This window comes from Peromyscus maniculatus, chromosome 9 (genome assembly GCF_049852395.1).
Source record: "Peromyscus maniculatus bairdii isolate BWxNUB_F1_BW_parent chromosome 9, HU_Pman_BW_mat_3.1, whole genome shotgun sequence".
Classification (NCBI taxonomy): domain Eukaryota; kingdom Metazoa; phylum Chordata; class Mammalia; order Rodentia; family Cricetidae; genus Peromyscus; species Peromyscus maniculatus.
Window position 1 is genome coordinate 87,131,932 of NC_134860.1, and position 18,161 is coordinate 87,150,092.

At 39.1% G+C, this 18,161-nt stretch overlaps 2 long non-coding RNA genes across 2 annotated transcripts; one reads left to right on the forward strand and one right to left on the reverse strand.

Moving 5' to 3' along the window:
* Window positions 1-1,837: 1,837 nt before the first annotated feature.
* Window positions 1,838-3,545, reverse strand: LOC121832114 (uncharacterized). Its single transcript, XR_006075647.2, has 3 exons — window positions 3,346-3,545; window positions 2,746-2,860; window positions 1,838-2,242 (listed from the first exon to the last, which is right to left on the reverse strand). It is a non-coding gene; the product is annotated as an uncharacterized LOC121832114 (long non-coding RNA).
* A 2,654-nt stretch (window positions 3,546-6,199) lies between these two features.
* On the forward strand, window positions 6,200-17,195 carry LOC143267443 (uncharacterized). Its single transcript, XR_013042564.1, has 2 exons — window positions 6,200-7,377; window positions 16,936-17,195. It is a non-coding gene; the product is annotated as an uncharacterized LOC143267443 (long non-coding RNA).
* The last annotated feature ends 966 nt before the right edge of the window (window positions 17,196-18,161 follow it).

The window sequence follows — 18,161 nt, forward strand, 5'->3', positions numbered from 1 at the left end:
GATCCACTTGGACTTAAATATTTGTGCACGGTGACAGATATGGATCTATTTGCAGCCTCCTACATGTTAATATCCAGTTATGCCAGCACCATTTGTTGAAGGTGCTTTCTTTTTTCCATTGTACATTTTTGGCTTCTTTGTCAAAAATTATATGTTCATAGGTGTGGGGATTAATGTCAAGGCCTTCAATTTGATTCCATTGGTCCACATGTCGGTTTTTATGCCAATACCAAGCTGTTTTTATTACTGTAGCTCTATAATAGAGCTTGAAGTCAGCAATCGTGATGCCTCCAGAGGTTGTTTTATTGTACAGGATTCTTTTGGCTATCCTGGGTTTTTTGTTTTTCCATATGAAGTTGAGAATTATTCTTTCCAGATCTGTGAAGAATTTTGTTGGTATTTTGATGGGGATTGCATTGAATCTGTAGATTGCTTTTGGTAAAATTGCCATTTTTACTATGTTAGTCCTGCCTATCCATGAGCATGGGAGATCTTTCCCTTTTCTGACATCTTCAATTTCTTTTTTCAGGGACTTAAAGTTCTTATCATATAGGTCCTTCACTTGCTTGATTAGTTTTACCCCAAGGTATTTTATGTCATTTGTGGCTTCTGTTCTTTTTTTTAACTTTGCATATTTTCCTTTTTTTAAGATTTTTTTTTCATTTTACATACTAATCACAGATCCCCCTCTTCCCTCTTCCTGACCCTGAAAAGAAAACATTTGGTCCCTGATAAGCATAAGAATAAACTTTCTTATAAACTTCCTTGCAGTACCAGACAGTACATGTCAAGAAGTTTTTAAAGACTTTTTTATAGACTTCAATGTTTTATTCTCTGCTACGGAGATTTCTATAGACAGTGATATTAAAAAGCATTTGGAGGGAAGTTGCTTGGTGATACAGAAGATGATATAATCTTCTGGTCTTTTAAGTAAATGAAAACTGTTTTTAGCAAGACACATTTCACAGAAAACTGATTTATTTGTTTTTCCTTTGCAAATGAACTTGTAAAGATTGAAAGCCAAAGGAATGCCTGGCTCACTACCAGGCAAAGCAGTAGGTCTTTCTCCAGTCCCTCAATTACTCATTAACAAAATTTAGTACTGTAAGAAAGAATGACTAATTTAAGAAGGATAAAATGATTAATCTGAATTTGCAGGCTTTTTGAATAATAAACATTGCAAAACAAAGTGAAAATCCTCCATTCTCCTACATAATTTCAATGCAGTGTATTGTACTCTAATAAAATGCCTTTAGGTCCTAGAGAATAAATATGATCTGAAAAAATTGGAAGCACAGACAAAGAGACATAATAAAAAGACAGCAAATCTATGTAGAAAAACTGTGTGCAAAGGGGTAAAAAGGGTACTGAATTCCACATTACTGTGAAATGATCATAAAATATGGATAAATCATTGAATGTACCTGCTCTAACCAAGAGACTGGAAAAGTTTTTTTTTTTTTTTTTTTTAAACTGGGATAACTTAGCAAGTAACAGAAAATAATCAGAATGGAACTTAGTTGGTGTGATTAGACATGATAAAGTCCCCTCTCTTCCATAAATAATGAAAGTAGAATAATCTATTGGATTAGTATTTCTAGAAAAGTGGTAGCTTCTGGTTTTGTAGGAACACATCCTAAGCTATAAACTGGTTTCAGGTAGGCTGACAGATTTACATCCAAAGGAGACCAAGGGAAAATACAGTCTTAAGCTTTCTAAAATAAATGCTCTGAGAAAAGGGAGTGCAGGAATTTCAAATACGGAAGGGATGGCTAAAGGAATGTCACAATAGGTAGAATCTAAGACCGTCATGGTACGTGAAGAATATGAAGACTCGTTATAACTTTTCTTTATTTTTTTTCTTTTTGCTCTGATAAAACATCCCCAGGAAAGGGAGAAAGGTTTTATTTTATCTCGTATTTCTAGAATATATTCCACTGTGACCGAGATGTCATGGCATCAGGCATCGAGACAGCTGGTCACATTGATTCTGCAGTTAGGAAGCAAAGGGAGATGAAGGCTTGTGCTCACCTCCCCTTTTCCTTTTTGTACAGTCCAGGATTCCAGCCTAGTGAAGGGTGCCACCGATAGTGGGTGGGTTTTCCCACCACAAGTAACATAATCAAAATAGCCCCACACAGGCATGGCCAGAGGCTCATCTCTCAGAGGATTCCAGACCTTGTGAAGTTGACAAAGCCACCAGCATGAACAAGGCATGAGGTCCTGGTGCTCACAGGTAGCACTAGGGAAACAAGGAATATTAAACTCTCAGGCTTTTCTATTTGATGGAAGGGATTTACAACTATTTCTGGCTGGAAAGCTGGGATTGGATGTGGTTTAACAACTTGGTGATTTTTTGCTATCTGTAGGGTGGGTCAGGCTTCACCCAAATTCCCCAGACTCCTGAGTTTTGTTTCTCAATAAATAGAATCCATCCTTATGAAAATGTCCCCATGTACTTCACAAAAAAGTTCACTATCATGCTTATCCTAGACTCTTCCTCACTAGATCCTTATCCTGAGCATTTTTCTCAGTCAGTAGAACCCTACCTTATGAAAGAGGTCACAGGTGCTTTGAAAACGACATGTACTTTGCAAGGGAGTTTCAATGTAGTTGTACTTTAAGCTTAATTGTGATAATTTTCATGAGGAAACTTTTTTCCAAAGTCATACTGTGATTAAATGTGTCCAAATAAATGACCTGAGATCAAACGATTGAAGCCAAAGGGACAAACCACCCTACTACCTCTGGTTTCATTGGACCTCAGGCCTTCACTCCCTGCCCCTCCTCCTGAGTCTTGTCTGGAATGAATACAGGATCATGGTTCAACCTCTCTCATCTTCACGTCTGGACCTGAGAACTGAGGAAGACAGACACGGAGGAAGTTATAGTTAATGTGACTACAGAGCAGCAACCCAAATTCCATCTTATCCTTTGCTTACTGATGCCCACTTTACATGTCTGGTTGTATTGGAGAAAGGGGGTGTGTGGGAGTTTATCTTTTGAGGTAGGAACACAGAGGTAGGAATACAATTCTATGCATGTCTTGCAGCTGGGCCACCTAAGTTGCCAAGAACAAGGGAGTTTCCACTGCAAAAAAAAAAATTGGCAATTGTAAAAGAGAGGCTTCCTGAAAACATGTGGATGTATATATAGAAGGCTCCCTCCACAAGGAATGCACAATATGAAAACATAATCCAATGGCCATAAAATTAAAGATCTGGAAGAAAGATACTGGCCAATGGGACACAGTAAATGGATGCTGGAGATAGGTTTACTATCCAGAAGATCTCCTCCCCTGCCTAGGGGGACCCTTGGGTCCTAATGAAGATTTCTTATCCATACCAAGGCCCAATGAACTCTATCCATCCAAAGTACTTTACTCCTAATGAAGCAGAGAGAAATTTCTAGCTTTGGTAGGAGGGGGTGCTGAAGGGTTTCCCTTGTGTCACAGGAGAGACTCTTGGAAAGGAAACTTCAGCTTCTAGTCAATTTTGGGAGAGCAAGTTAGCATGTAGGTCAGAGCAGTGCCCAGTGACATCAGCAGCAGTCACTTCCCTGGAAATTCTCTTGTATCCTGGGGCTCTTCTATGACGTCACTAGTGTTATGGTGACACCAACTGCCTGTGGATTATTCGTTCAGTGCCTATAGGGCTCACCCATAGTCATGTTGGCAAGGCTGAGCAGGCTATTTGGGAGGGAGAATGGAGATCATGGAAAGACCAGAGAGAGGCAGAAGAAAAATGGACTTTGGTCTCAGTGTAAAACATGGAGAAATTAATGGTTCTGGAGACGGAACAGTGATTTCTGGGCAGGCACTAGGGAGCTTCCTGGAGGAGGTGGGTTTGAGCTGGGCCTTCCAGTAATGGGGCAGAAGAGCTGGGGCCTCTGAGATGCAAACAGATTTCCCTGTTTATCATAATTCCTGAAAGTCAAGGATTCCACAATAGTTTGTCTGCCCTTAAAGCCAGGAGCTCTCAAAGGCATAGCTGTTGTGCTGGAAGCTCCTGGCTTTCATTCTTATTGTGGGGCTGGGTAAAGAGGCCATTAGAAAGAAATGGAGGGACCAGTGAGGTGTTCCCTGCTCATGGGAGGGCATCACTGCACTTCACCTCCAGTGGTTTCCTTTAGGTGCAGTGGCTGTCTGACACTAGTCACAGGGAGGGAAAAGTGCTTCTGGCCAAGACCTTTTGTCCTCAGGCTGTGCAGCGAAATTCCTCTGACCCTCATTCCCTGTCAGTGCTCCCATCGGATTCTGAGCCAGAAGATGTGGGTGTCAGGCAGTTCTCTGGTACAGCAAAGAGCTGTTAAAACCAGTGGACTAAGACAAATAGAGTCTTTTTCCTGCCAGCTCTGGGTGTCGGGGCTGTCAATTGGGTGACTTGAGTCTGGTGACCATGATCTATACCTATATGTCTTCTCTATCTACAGCCATACAAGGTAGTGACCTAGCAGGGTATCTGGGCATCTCCACAGCATCTGACTGCTTGTGGACTCTGCTGTTTTTCTCCTGATTTATGAAACCAGAGGCTTGGGTGTTCCAAAGCTGAGTTTTATCCTGTGCAACTGTGAACATGCCTGAGGAAACTGTCACTTGGGTCCCCTGAAGCATTGCTATGGGAGCAAGAGGAAATCAGCACCCATTTCTCTACAGAGCTATAGGAAAGTTGACACCCACGGCCTGAGCTTTCAGAACCAGCTAGGACAATGTCTCATCTGCCAATCACTTCCTGAACATCTTTCAGTGTGCTAGGGTTAGACTGTGATGAAGTGGTTTGCAGGGCAGAGGCAGTCCTTCAGCTGCTGCATCTCAGAATCTGTTAGAGACACCTAAACCTCTTCCATGACAGATCAGTATGATGAGTAGCAATCACATGCACTAGACTTTTGTGTATTTTCCTGGGCTGGGGACTAGACATGGAGGTGTGTTCTCTCACATTTAATTGTTCACATGCCCAAGCTATCTGAAAGCATCAGGATATAAATATTTTCTAGCTTCCCTCCTAGGTTCTGAGACTTGAAGGCAATCCTTCACACCATACCTTCTAGATTCACTGTTTTATCCTTTCTTCATCATGAACCTCTCTCTCTCTCTCTCTCTCTCTCTCTCTCTCTCTCTCTCTCTCTCTCTCTCTCTGTGTGTGTGTGTGTGTGTGTGTGTGTGTGTGTTCATGAGGACAGTTTTCTTAAAGTTTAGGGTCACCTTTCAACTAACCTCCTAAGGGATTCTGTGTAAGAAAGCTGTGAACTATGGATGGGGCAGAGTCAGAATGTTCTTCCCAAAAGGTGGCCTTTTAGAAAGAATGACATAAACTGTGAGAAATGAATGCACATGAAAACACAGGAAGGCAATCCCCTGGAATGTCTACATTATCTCTGTGGGCTGTGCTATTATTTCTCCTGGCTTCTGAGGCCTGGTTTGAGGGCTCTGAATCTAAGCCTCATCCTGCCAACTGTGAATAAGCTTGAGGAGGCTTTCCCCTGGATCACCTGAAACATATGAAGAGAAAAAGAAGAAACAAGCTGACACTGAAGACATCCTGTAGAGAGATGGGAGAGTTGACATCCACAGACGGGAGTCTTAAGCCTGAACTTTGAGAACAAGCTAGACAGAGTCTTATCTGTCAGTTCATTTCCTGACCACCCTCTATATGCCAAATGAGATGGAGCCTTGTGGAGGGCAGGTGCTGTTTCTTGTCAGCTGTATCTCAGGGTATTAGAATGACCATTAGGCCTCTTCTGCTATGGGAGAGCTGCATGATAAGAGGCATGCAGATACAATAGTGAGATCTGTGTATGTTTATCTGGGTTACCATCACTATATCTCCCAGGCTAGGGCTTTGCTCATGGAAATGTGATGTCTCACAATTGTAAAGGACAACCTGTCTGAAGTCCCAAAGACCCTACTGGCTCTGGGCCTCTATTTTGGTTGCTGGCATTTGCAGGCAATCTTCCATGCCTTGCCTTCTAGATCCACTGCTTCATCTCTAGCTGCACATGCACAAGGCATATTCATGCCCCTTTACTGAATTAGGGCTTCAATATCTGAAAATACACAGATCACCTGACAGCCCTCATCTGACCTAGTGTCCAAGGAAAACACTTTAGAGATCTGGAGAATATGCATTCCAGGATGACCAGAGGCTGGCTACTCTTTACAGTGATTGCCAGAATAAGGAGAACGGAGAGGTGAGGTTTTAATAAATCAGTATAGTACATGAACTCTAAGTCTCTCCCATTGCCTGATCTTTTCATATTCTAAGCATTAGGATATCATAACCAAATCTAGTAGAGCCACCTTTTCTAGAACATGTGAATTGTCACATGCAACTCTAGACCAAGGAATTAGGCTTTTGTTTGCTGGTTGAAGCACCTTAGCAGTGATCTACATGTTCTACCCTATGGCTATGTGCTTTGTGTGTGTGTGTGTGTGTGTGTGTGTGTGTGTGTGTGTGTGTGTGTGTGTACACGCATGTATGTTTTTTTCCACACATGATGCCTCTACATAGTACAGGCTGACCTCTTACTTCCCATTGCTCTTTTGTCAACCTTCTGATTCCAGGTTTGGGCCTTCATGTTCTTTCTAGAGTGTTTGCTTTTGTCTGAGGGACCACCTACTGACCCAGTGCTCAGGTGTCCCCAGCCTGACCTGTGAACAGCTTATCATATCTTCACTAACAGTCTTTTGGCTGAAACAAATGATTTTGAGGCTCTGAGAGTAAATGACATCACTGCATATACAATTTCTCTTTGTTTTGAAACTCACTCAGAATGTTAACAGTCACAGGATCTTCCCTAGGTGCTTGTTCACTTCAGAGGACTCATCTTTCTTTCCTTCACCCTATAACCCTGACCAAGTTTTCCATTATCCTTTATTTCCTCATCTTAGAGTGTGGATATTAGGGTGGTAAAGAGCCATTCTTGGGCAGTGTTTGGAAAGTGAGTCAACTCCCCATAGATAATATGTTTCTAATGTAGCAGAGAGCTAGATTTCTGTCTTTTGAAGGAGGAGGTGCTGAATTGTTTTTCCATTTGTCCCAGGAGAGTCTTCAGGTCATTTTAGGGAGAAATAATTGGCAGAAAGGCAAAGGCTATTCCCTATGATATCAGCAGTCCCTTCTCTGGGCATTCTATTGTATCCCAAAGAGCAGAGCCCTTGGCAACTTCTGTGATGTCACTAGTGTTGTAGCAACATCAAGTGCCCTTAAGACATTCATTCAGTGCCTATAAATTTCATGCATAGACATGTTGTCAAGACTGAGGGATCTACTTGGGAGAGAGAATGGACAGTGTGGCAAAACCAGAGAGAGGTAGAAGGAAGCTGGGCCTACGTCTCACTGTAAAACATGGAGAAATTAATGGTTTGGGGAAGATGCAGTGAGTTCAGGGAAGTGGTTGGGGGGGGGGGCTTTCTGGATGTGGTTGGGATTGAGCCTTCAAGGGCTAGGGCTCAGGACCTTCTGGGGACTAATAGACCTATCCTGCTCTGGGTTCCTAAAGAGCAGACCCAGATCAAGGATCCATGATGGTTAGTTTGGCAGAGTCAGGAATTGACAAGGTTGTACCTGCTTTGCTGGGGACCCTGTGCTTCCACTCTGACTGGGGAAGGAGTCACAGATGAATTAATGAGATTTCTATTATACCATCACTGTACTTCATCACCACTGGAGCCCCTTAAGTTGTGTGCCAGTAATAATAGGGAAAAAAGAGTATTCTGGTAAAGTATGAGGTTCTCATACTTTATATCACAACCACTAGCAGGGCAGGATCCAACAAATGCTGCTGTCCTTCAGTGACCTCTAAGTTTTCTGAATTTATAGCTGTGGGTGACACACAGGTCTCTCTCCAGTCCAGCCTGAGAGCTATTAGAGCCAAAGGACCTGGGCAGAGATTGTACCCTTCCTGCTTGCTCTGGGTTTTCTGGCTGTCAGTAAGGATGGTTTTATGAGTCTGGTGACTGTTCTACCCTTGCATGGCTTCTCCATTAATGTGAGAGTCTGAAGTATGGATAAAGTGACTGGGACATCCTGAGTGCTTGTGGACAGTAGCAATTTTCTCCTGGCTTCTGAAAGCACGTGGATGAAGGGTAGTTTTATTTTTGTTGTTGTTGTGTTGTTTTTTCTTCAATTATTAACTTCAATTTTTGATTAAAAGTTTTAGATTAAAATATACTTACATTACTTCCCCCTTCCCTATGTCATTTTGAATCCCTCACAAGTCCCCCTCACTTTCTCTAAAATTAATGGTATTATTATTATTATTATTATTATTATTATTATTAATTTTGTTTTTTCGCCACAGGGATTCTCTGTGTAGCTTTGTGCCTTTCCGGGAACTCACTTTGGAGACCAGGCTGGCCTCGAACTCACAGAGATCTGCCTGCCTCTGCCTCTGCTTCCCGAGTGCTGGGATTAAAGGCGTGCGCCACCACTGCCCGGCTATTATTATTTTTTATGTATACATATATGTTTTCTTTCTTATTTTATTTTACATACCAACCACAGATCCCCCTCCTTCCCCTCCCCACCCCATTCTCTTCCACACCTCCCTTCTACCCTCCTGATCACTCCTCCTCCCTCTCCATTCAAATGGGGTAGGTCTCCCTTGAGAATCAACAAGAATTGGCATATCAAGTTGCAGCAGGACCAAGCTCTCCCCTCCCCCCCCCATCAAGGCTGAACAAGGCATCCCACCATAGGGAATAAGTTCTAAAGAGCCAGCTTATGCATCAGGGGCAGGTCCTGCTTTCACTGCTAGGAGCCCCACAAAAGACCAAGCTACACAATTGTCACCCAGATGCAGAGGGCCTAGGTTGGTCCAATGCCAGCTCCATAGCTGTTGGTCTAAAGTCCATTTGCTCTTCCAGGCTCAGGTCAGCTATCTCTGTGTTTTTTCCTGTCATGATTTTGATGTTCCCTTGCTCATATAATCCCTCCACTCTCTCTTCAACTGGACTCCCAGAGCTAGTCCTAGTGCTTGGCTGTGGATCTCTGCTTCTGCTTCCATCAGGTTCTGGATGAAGTCTCTATGAGGTCAATAAGGGCAGTCACCAACCTGATTACAGAAGGGTAGTTCATGCACCCTCTCCATTATTGCCAGGAGTCTTACCTAGGACATTCTTGTGGTTTCCTTGGAGTTTCGCAGGGACCAGGTTTCTCCCTATTGCATTAATACCCTTTCTATCAATGTATCTTTTTTAACTCTACCCCTCTGTCCAACCCCTAACTTGGCCATCCTGTTCCCTCATGTTGCTCTCCTCACATCCTTTCCTCTCTACTCCCCTCTGCCCCCATTTTACCCAGGACATCTCTGTCTATTTCCTCTTCCCAGGGAGATCCATGCCTCCCTTTTAAGGTCCTCCTTGTTACCTAGCTTCTCTAGGGCTGTAGAGTGTAGCATGGTTATCCTTTGATTTACATCTAATATCTACTTATAAGTGATCTGGATCTGGTTTACCTCACTCAGGATGATTTTTTCTAGTTCCATTCATTTGCCTGTAAATTTCACGTTGTCCTTTTTTTCCAGTGAGTAATACTGTATTGTGTAGATACACCACATTTTCTTCAGTTGAGGGGAATCTAGGTTGTTTCAAGGTTCTGGCTATTATGAATAATGCTGCTATCAAAATAATTGAGCACATGTCCTTGTGGTATGGTTGAATATCCTTTGGGTATATGCCCAATAGTGGTATCACTGGATCTTGAGGTAGATTGAGTTCCAATTTTCTGAGAAACTGCTATGTAGCTGTACAAGTCTGCACTCCCACCAGCAATGGAGGAGTACTCCACATCTTCTTTAAAATTAGTGTTTTTGATTCTGACCATTCTGACAGGTGTAAGATGGTATCTTAGAGTAGTTTTGACTTCCATTTCCCTGATAGCTAAGGATGTTGAACACTTCCTTAAGTGTATCCTGCCTACTTGAGATTCTTCTGATGAGAACTCTGTTTAAATCCCTACCCCATTTTTAATGGGATTATTTGGGATTTTGGTGTCTAGTTTGAGTTCATTATATATTTTGGATATCAGTCCTTTGTCAGATATGGGGTTGGTGAAGATCTTTTCCCATTCTGTAGACCACAGTTTTGTCTTATTGACAGTGTCCTTTGCCTTACAGAAGCTGTTCAGTATCAGGAGGTCCCATTTATTAATTGAGAATAATAGTGTCTGTGCTATTGGTGTTTTGTACAGGAAGTCTCGTTGACAATGGGTTTAAAGCTACTTCCCACTTTCTATCAGCTTTCGTATAACTGGGTTGATGTTGAGGTCTTTGATCCACTTGGACTTGAATTTTGTGCAAGGTGAAAGATATGGATCTATTTTAATTCTTCTGTATGCCACCATCCAGTCATGAAAGTACCAATTGTTGAAAATGCTTTCTTTTTTCCATTGTATATTTTTAGCTTCTTTCTCAAAAATCAGGTGGTCACAGATGTGTGGTTTTATATCAGGGTCTTCAATTTGATCCCAATGATGTACATGTCTGTTTTTATGCCAATACCAAACTATTTTTATTAGTATAGCTGTATAGCAGAGCTTGAAGTTAGGGATGGTGATAACTCCAGAGGTTCCTTTATTGTACAGGATTATTTTAGCTATCCTTTTTTTGTTTGTTTGTTTGTTTTTCCATATGAAGGTGAGTATTGTTCTTCCTAGGTCTGTGAAGAATTGTGTTGGAATTTTGATAGACTGCATTGAATCTGTAGGTTGATTTTGGTAAGATTGCCATTTTTACTATGTTAATTTCACTGATGGATGAGCATGAGAGATCTTTCCATTTTCTGATCTCTTCTCAAATTTATTTCTTCAAAGACTTAAAATTCTTGTCATATAGTTCTTTCATATGTTTGGTTAGAGTTATCCCAAGATATTTTATATTATGTGTCGCTATTATAAAGGGTGTTGTTTCTCTGATTCCTTTCTCAGCTAATTTATTATTTGTATATAGGAGAACTATTTTTTTTGAGTTAATCTTGTATCCAGGCACCTTACTGAAGGAGGTGGATTTTTGTTTATGTGTTCTTGGATTCAGTTCCTCAGTATTTTATTGGGTATTTTTACACCAATGTTTGTGAGGAAGATTGGTCTGTAATTCTCCTTTTTGTTGCTTCTTTGTCTGATTTGAGTACTAGGGTAACTGTGGCCTCATAAAAATAATTTGTCAATATTCCTTCTGTTTTTATTATGTTGGACAATTGGAGATGTATTGGTAGTTTCTCCTCTTTGAAATTCAGATAGAATTTTGCATTGAATCCATATGACCCTACGCTTTTTTGGTTGGGAGACTTTTAATGAATTTTTCTATTTCCTTAGGGTTATAGGTCTGTTTAAATTACTTGGTCTTGATTGAATTTTGATATGTGGTACATATCAAAGCTGTCCATTTCTTTTAGATTTTCCAATTTTGTGACATTCATGTTTTTTAAGTATTACCTAATCCATAGAGTCTATTGTTATGTCCCTCTTTTCATTTCTGATTTTTTTTTATTTCAATATTCTCTCGCTGCTTTTTGGTTAGTTTGGATAAGGACTTGTCTAGCTTGTTGATTTTCTCAAAGAACCAACTCTTTGTTTAATTGATTCTTGGTTTTGTTCTTTTTGTTTCTATTTTATTGATTTGAGTCATCAATTTATTTCTTGGCATCTATTCCTTCTGGGTGAGTTTGCTTAGTTGTGTTCTAGAGCTTTTAGGTATGCTGTTAAGTCACTAGTGTGAGATGAGATTTCTCCATCTTTTTTTTTTTTTTTTTTGAGACAGGGTTTCTCTGTGTAGCTTTGTACTTTTCCTGGATCTCACTCTGTAGACCAGGCTGGCCTTGAACTCATGAAGATCCACCTGCCTCTGCCTCCTGAGTGCTGGAATTAAAGGTATGTGCCACCACCACCCAGCCCCCTCCATCTTCTTTATGTGAGCATTTAGTGCTATGAATTTTCCTCTTAGCACTGCTATTATCATTATGCCCTAAAAGAATTCATTTTCATTGAATTCTAGGAAGTCTTTAATTTCTTTCCTTATTTCTTCCTGGACTCAGAGATGGTTCATTTTAGAGTTGTTCAGTTTTCATGAGTTTGTAGTCTATCTGTAGTTTGTGTTTCTGTTGAATTTTAACTTTACCCCATGGTGGCCCAATAAGATACAAGGGGTTATTCAAATTTTTTGTGTCTATTGATATTTGCTTTATGACTTGAGTATGTGGTTAATTTAGAGAAGGTCCATGATGTGCTGAGAAGAAAGTGTATTCTTTTGTGTTTGGGTGAAATGTTCTGTAGATGTCTATTAAGTTCGTTTGTGTCATAACATCTATTAATTCCCTTTTCCTCTGTTAAGTTTCTGCCTAGCAGACATGTCCATTGGTGAGAGTGGGGTGTTTTATATGTGATTTAAGCTTTATTAATATTTCCTTTAAAAATGTGGATGCACTTGCATTTGGGACATAGGTGTTCAGAATTGAGACTTCATCTTGATCTATTTTTCCTATGATGAATATTAAATGTCTTTCTCTGTCTATCTTTTTTGATTGACTTTAGTTTAAAGTATATTTTGCTAGATATAATATCTGCATTGGCTTGCTTCTTAGGTCCATTTGATTAGAAAATCTTTTCTGAACCCTTTTCTCTGAGGTAATGTCTGTCTTTGAAGTTGATGTGTGCTTCTTGTATGCAGCAGAAGGTTGGATCTTGTTTTCATATCCATTCTGGTAGCCTGTGTTTTGAGGTCATTGATAATGTGATGTTATTGACCAGTGATTGTTAATTCCCATTAATTTTGTTTTTTATTTTAGTGGTGGTGATGGTAATGTGTCTGTTTCCATTCTTTGGGTTTTGCTGTTGTGAGGTTATCTATTGTCTAAATTTATGTGGATATAACTGAGTTCTCTGAGTTGGAGTTTTCCTTCTACTATTTTCTGTATTGCTGGATTTGTGGATATGTATTGTTTAAATCTGTTTTTTTTTAAATGAAATATCTTGTTTTTTCCATCTAGATTGATTTAAAGTTTTACTGGGTATAGTAGTCTAGGCTGACATCCAAGGTCCCTTAGTGTCTATCATCTAAAATGCCTGTCTATAAAATGCCTGTCTTTATGGCTTTTAGAGACTGAATTGAGAAGTCAGGTGTAGTACTGATAGATAATGCCTTTATATGTTAGTTGGCATATTTTCTTTGCAGCTCTTAAAATTCTTTCTTTATTCTGTGTATATAGTTTTGATTATTATGTAGGGGGGCCTTTTTTTTATTCCAGCCTATTTGCTGTACTGTAAGCTTCTTGTACCTTTATTGACACATCCTTTGTTAAGTTGGGAAAGTTTTCCTCTATGGTTTTCTGGAATATGTTTTCTGTGCCTTTGAGCTGTGATTCTTCTTCTCCTTCTTCTATCCCTATTATTCTTAGGTTTGGTCCTTTCATGGTGTCCCAGATTTCCTGGATATTTTGTGTTAGGAATTTATTGAATCTAAATTATTCTTTGACTTATGAATCTATTTCTTTTATCATATCTTCCATACTTGAGAGTCTCTCTTCCATCTCTTGTATTCTGTTGGAGACACTTGCACCAGCAGTTGCTGTTTTCTTCCTCAGATTTTCCATTTTAAGAATTCTCTGTTTGTGTTTTTTTTATTATTATTTCTATTTCAGTTTTCAAGTTTTGAACCATTTTCTTCACCTGTTTATTTTTTTCCTTGGCTTTCTTTAATAGATTTATAGATTTCTTTCAATTTTTGTTTGTCTTTTCCTCATCTTCTTTAAAGTTTTTTTTTCCTTTCCTCTTTAAGAGTCCCTATCACTCTCACAAAGTAATTTTTTAAGTTCATGTTCTTGTGTTTCAGTTGCACTGGAATGTTCAGGTTTTGCTCTTGTAGGATCATTGGGTTTTAGTGGTGCCATATTGCTCTTTAGGGTGTTGAATGTATTCACATCCTGGCATTTACTCATCTTTTCTCCCAACAGGCTTGTGCCTGTGTCTGTTTTTCCAAATGTTATGGTTAGCTCCTATGCCTATGTAGTCTGCTGTGATTGTGTGGGAGGCTGGCCATGGGGAGGGTGTTCTGATGCTTTTGGTTGTGTGGCAGAGTGGGTCTTGGTAGGACAGTGTGCAGTGGGTGGCTGAGGTGAGGATGTGGCTTGGAGGCAGGAATCTCATCTGCCTGCAGGCCTGTGGGGATTGCACCAGAGCAGTGGAATCCACCAGAGTTTGGGGAAGGGTCCAGCTGCCTTGTTGGTGTGGGGAAGTGAGGGAGAGCTCACTTTTCTTAAATTGACATTCATTATTCTATGGTAGATTTCTTTTCTTATTTTCCATGGAGAGTTGACTGAAGACAGAGAAGACTCAAATAATCTTAGTAGGAAACTGATGTATTTGGTACAAGCATCTGTTAGTAAAGTGATATGATGGCATCACAGATATTAATGGGAAGATAGATGAGCACAAAATAATCTCATAAACATTGTAACCATGTGCTGTATCTATCCATTGTTGTATTTTATAACCATCTACACATCCACCTATACATCTTCATGTGTTCTGGTAGCAATTGAACTTCTATATCATTTATTTCTTTTGATTGTTATTTATGTGATAGTATTTTAAGGAGCACTGTATGAGAAGGAGAACTAACAGACAGATGCCCATCAATTAAAACAATAGTTGGGAAAAACTCCTGAGTTACAGTGCTAGAGAAAAATGTAATGATCATGGCATTTGAGTTCCTGCCTGTGTTCTTCATTTCTCATCCATGCTCTGGATAGTTATCCAGAGCTATTTCTTTTGAAACAAAGTATGTTATTTCTAACAATCATGGCAAACTAATTCACTTAGAGTAAAGTGCATGGCAGCATGTTGCCAGAGTCAGGACTTTCTTTTCTGGGCTGTCTTTTAGTCTGTTGTTTCATGTTTTTCAAATAAGAAAGCTTGTTGATTTGTACCTACATCTTTTTTTCTTGGGTCCCAGTTACTCATGTCTTTCTACACAATAAACAACTAAAGTGACTCAAACATTAGATACACTAGGTGTTATATAAGTACATAGATGTGGAGCACATTGGAGAATGTTCATTTCAGCATTTGAAATAAATGAAATAGACAGTCTCAGTTTAGTGAAGGAGTAATAAAAATATTCAAGACACAATGTAAGTACAAAAACTGATTTTTTAAAAGTGTACTGTTTAATAGTATATTTTTCAAAGATATGTTTCAGTCTTTAAAGTTTTCTTGTCTTTATATATAGCAAACTAAAAACAAATGAATAAATTCTATAATGAGTAAAAAAAGTAAATGAATAAATTGTATAAATGTCTATATATGAATAAAACATACATATATGTGCAAATAAAAGTGATAATGACCAAATTATGGGGAACATATTTATCTTTAAAGCTGAGAATACTTAAAACTGATAGTATAAAACTAAGTATCAATTATAAATTTTCTATTTTGATTTCTACACTGAAATAAGTTATCTTTATTCTACATTCAGAAATTACACTAATGGATATCTACTCATACACATGGGCATTTGAATATAACCTAATGGAAAAATTTCTACATGACATGGGAAAGTTATGAAAGAAGATTGAGAGATGATTAGATTGAATTAAACTAAGAATTAATGCAAAACAAGTAGGTGCAGAGTCATTGCCCTTTAGCTTCTGTGATCTGTTATTGATCAATGAGCAGAGGGTCAAGGAAGGGTGAAGGAGAAGACTGCAATCAGTCAAGGCAGGTCTTGTATTTACTGCCAAAAATACAAGTTTGTTTGCAGGTTCTTGTTTAGAAATTTGTGTTAGTAATTGAAATTATGTATGCATAATATGTATAATTTAGAATATATCATGGTAGTAGGGATTGAAGCTAGAGTTTTATACCTGGGCATAAATAGTTTACCATTACTTAAATCACCGCTTCTTTTTACTCCCTTTTGTTTGTTTGTTTCAGACAGAATCTCACTAAGCTATACAAACTGGACTTGAAACAACTGTGTATACCAGACTGAACTTAAATCTGTAATCCTCTTACACCAGCAACCTAAGTAGTTGTAAAATTATTTTATTATTTTTCTGCAGCATAAATAAATCATGAGATTGATTCATTTGGTTAACCTATGGAGGTTTGTGCTAGAGAAATTCTTTAAAACAAAATATTTGAACACCTGTTTTCATAGGGGAGCAATAAATAAATTGACTATTGTGTGAGACTGTGTAAAAGTACAACTAGAAATAAAAATTTCGTGTAAATATGCCAAGTTATGCTGGAATTTAATTAGAATTTTCAGATAAATATTAAATCGACAATCCATTATTTGGTATTTCATAAAAAATAACTCTACTGGACAGTTTATGAAAAGGAAAGTTAAGATTAAAGCAAGATGGTTTATGCTCTCATGTAATTTCTACTTTAGTAACATAGCTTTAGCAGAAATAAAAATATGCTGTTACTTTATGTAATGTATGCTATCATTATTACTAATAGACAGTAGTGGCTATATTCTATGTACCATCTATGCAATCTTATAGGAACAACATTTGAATGCTTTATGATTTCTCTATGACTCTGTAAATTATCTTGTATAAAACATAGAAAATTGAGTGACAAATAATATATTTATAAATGGGATTTTGACTGTCTGTGACCTTAATTTTGTCCCCTCACCTTTTGATTTCCAAGTTAACAATAGAAGACTTTATTTAGTGTTCTGACAGAAGATATTAGTTAGCCTCCCTTGGGAAAGTTTGAAATCCACATTGTTAAATAACATAAGAATTAACTTGCTGCACATGTAGTGATAGCAAATAAGAAATGAGTGTGGCCTGGTCTACTTTTGGGGATCCTGACACTGTAAGTGATTTGATGGTTTGCTAGGAATCTAAATATATAAAGTTATGCTCATGAAGAGGTTTGATTTATATGAAAATCTGAAAGTCGTTCTTTTTATTTTGACTAGAAATGGCATTGTCATGAAAACGTATCAGTGACTGTGTATAAGAGGGAATTTCTAGAAATGACTAACTTATGAGGGAGACCCATCCTGAATTTGAATCACACCATCTCAGAGGCTAAGATCCAGACTGAAAAAAGGAAAAGCTGAGAACTACTCTTCTCCTCTGGGCTTTACACAGCATGAGCAATGTGCAATTCAGCATTGCTGGGCTATATTTCCCTGGACTGTGAGTCAAAATAAAAATTCTTCATTATTGTCTCTTTTTCCTTGTTCTCCCTCTCTGTTCTTCATCCAGTTGGGATCTCCCACTCCCCTAAGCTCTCTTTCCCTTGACCCTTTAATCATTATCCCACCCCCACTCCCAGTTTGCTAATGTAGATCTCATCCATTACTCTGTCCTTGGGTGATCCTTGTGTCTTTCTTAGGGTCCTCTCTACTAGGTAGGCTCCCTGGAGTTGTGATGCTTTGTTTTACATCTAGTAACCTCCTATGAGTGAGTACATACTGCTGTGGGATGTTCTGTATGGCAAATGTGTTGCGCTGATTTGTTAGTAAATAAAACACTGATTGGCCAGTAGTCAGGCAGGAGGAAGTATAGGCAGGACAAGGAGGAGAAGAATTCTGGAAAGTGGAAGGCTGAGTCAGAGACACTGCCAGCTGCCACCATGACAAGCCACATGTGAAGATGCTGGTAAGCCATGAGCCACGTGGCAAGGTATAGATTTATAGAAATGGGTTAATTTAAGATATAAGAACAGTTAGCAAGAAGCCTGCCATGGCCATACAGTTTGTAAGCAATATAAGTCATATAAGTCTCTGTGTTTACTTGGTTGGGTCTGAGCGGCTGTGGGACTGGTGGGTGAGAAAGATTTGTCCTGACTGTAGGCCAGGCAGGAAAACTCTAGCTACAACATACCATGTTTTTCTTTTTGAGTCTGGGTTACCTCACTCAGGATGATTTTTTTCTAGGTCCATCTATTTGCCTGCAAACCTCATGATGTCATTGTTTTTCTCTGCTGAGTAGTACTCCTTTGAGTATATATACCACATTTTATTTATCCATTCTTCAGTTGGAGGGCATCTAGGTTGTTTCCAGGTTCTGGCTATTACAAATAATGCTGCTATGAACATACCTGAGCATGTGCCCTTGTGGTATGATTGAGTATTCCTTGGGAATATGCCCAAGACTGTTATAGCTGGGTCTTGGGGAAGATTGATTCTCAGTTTTC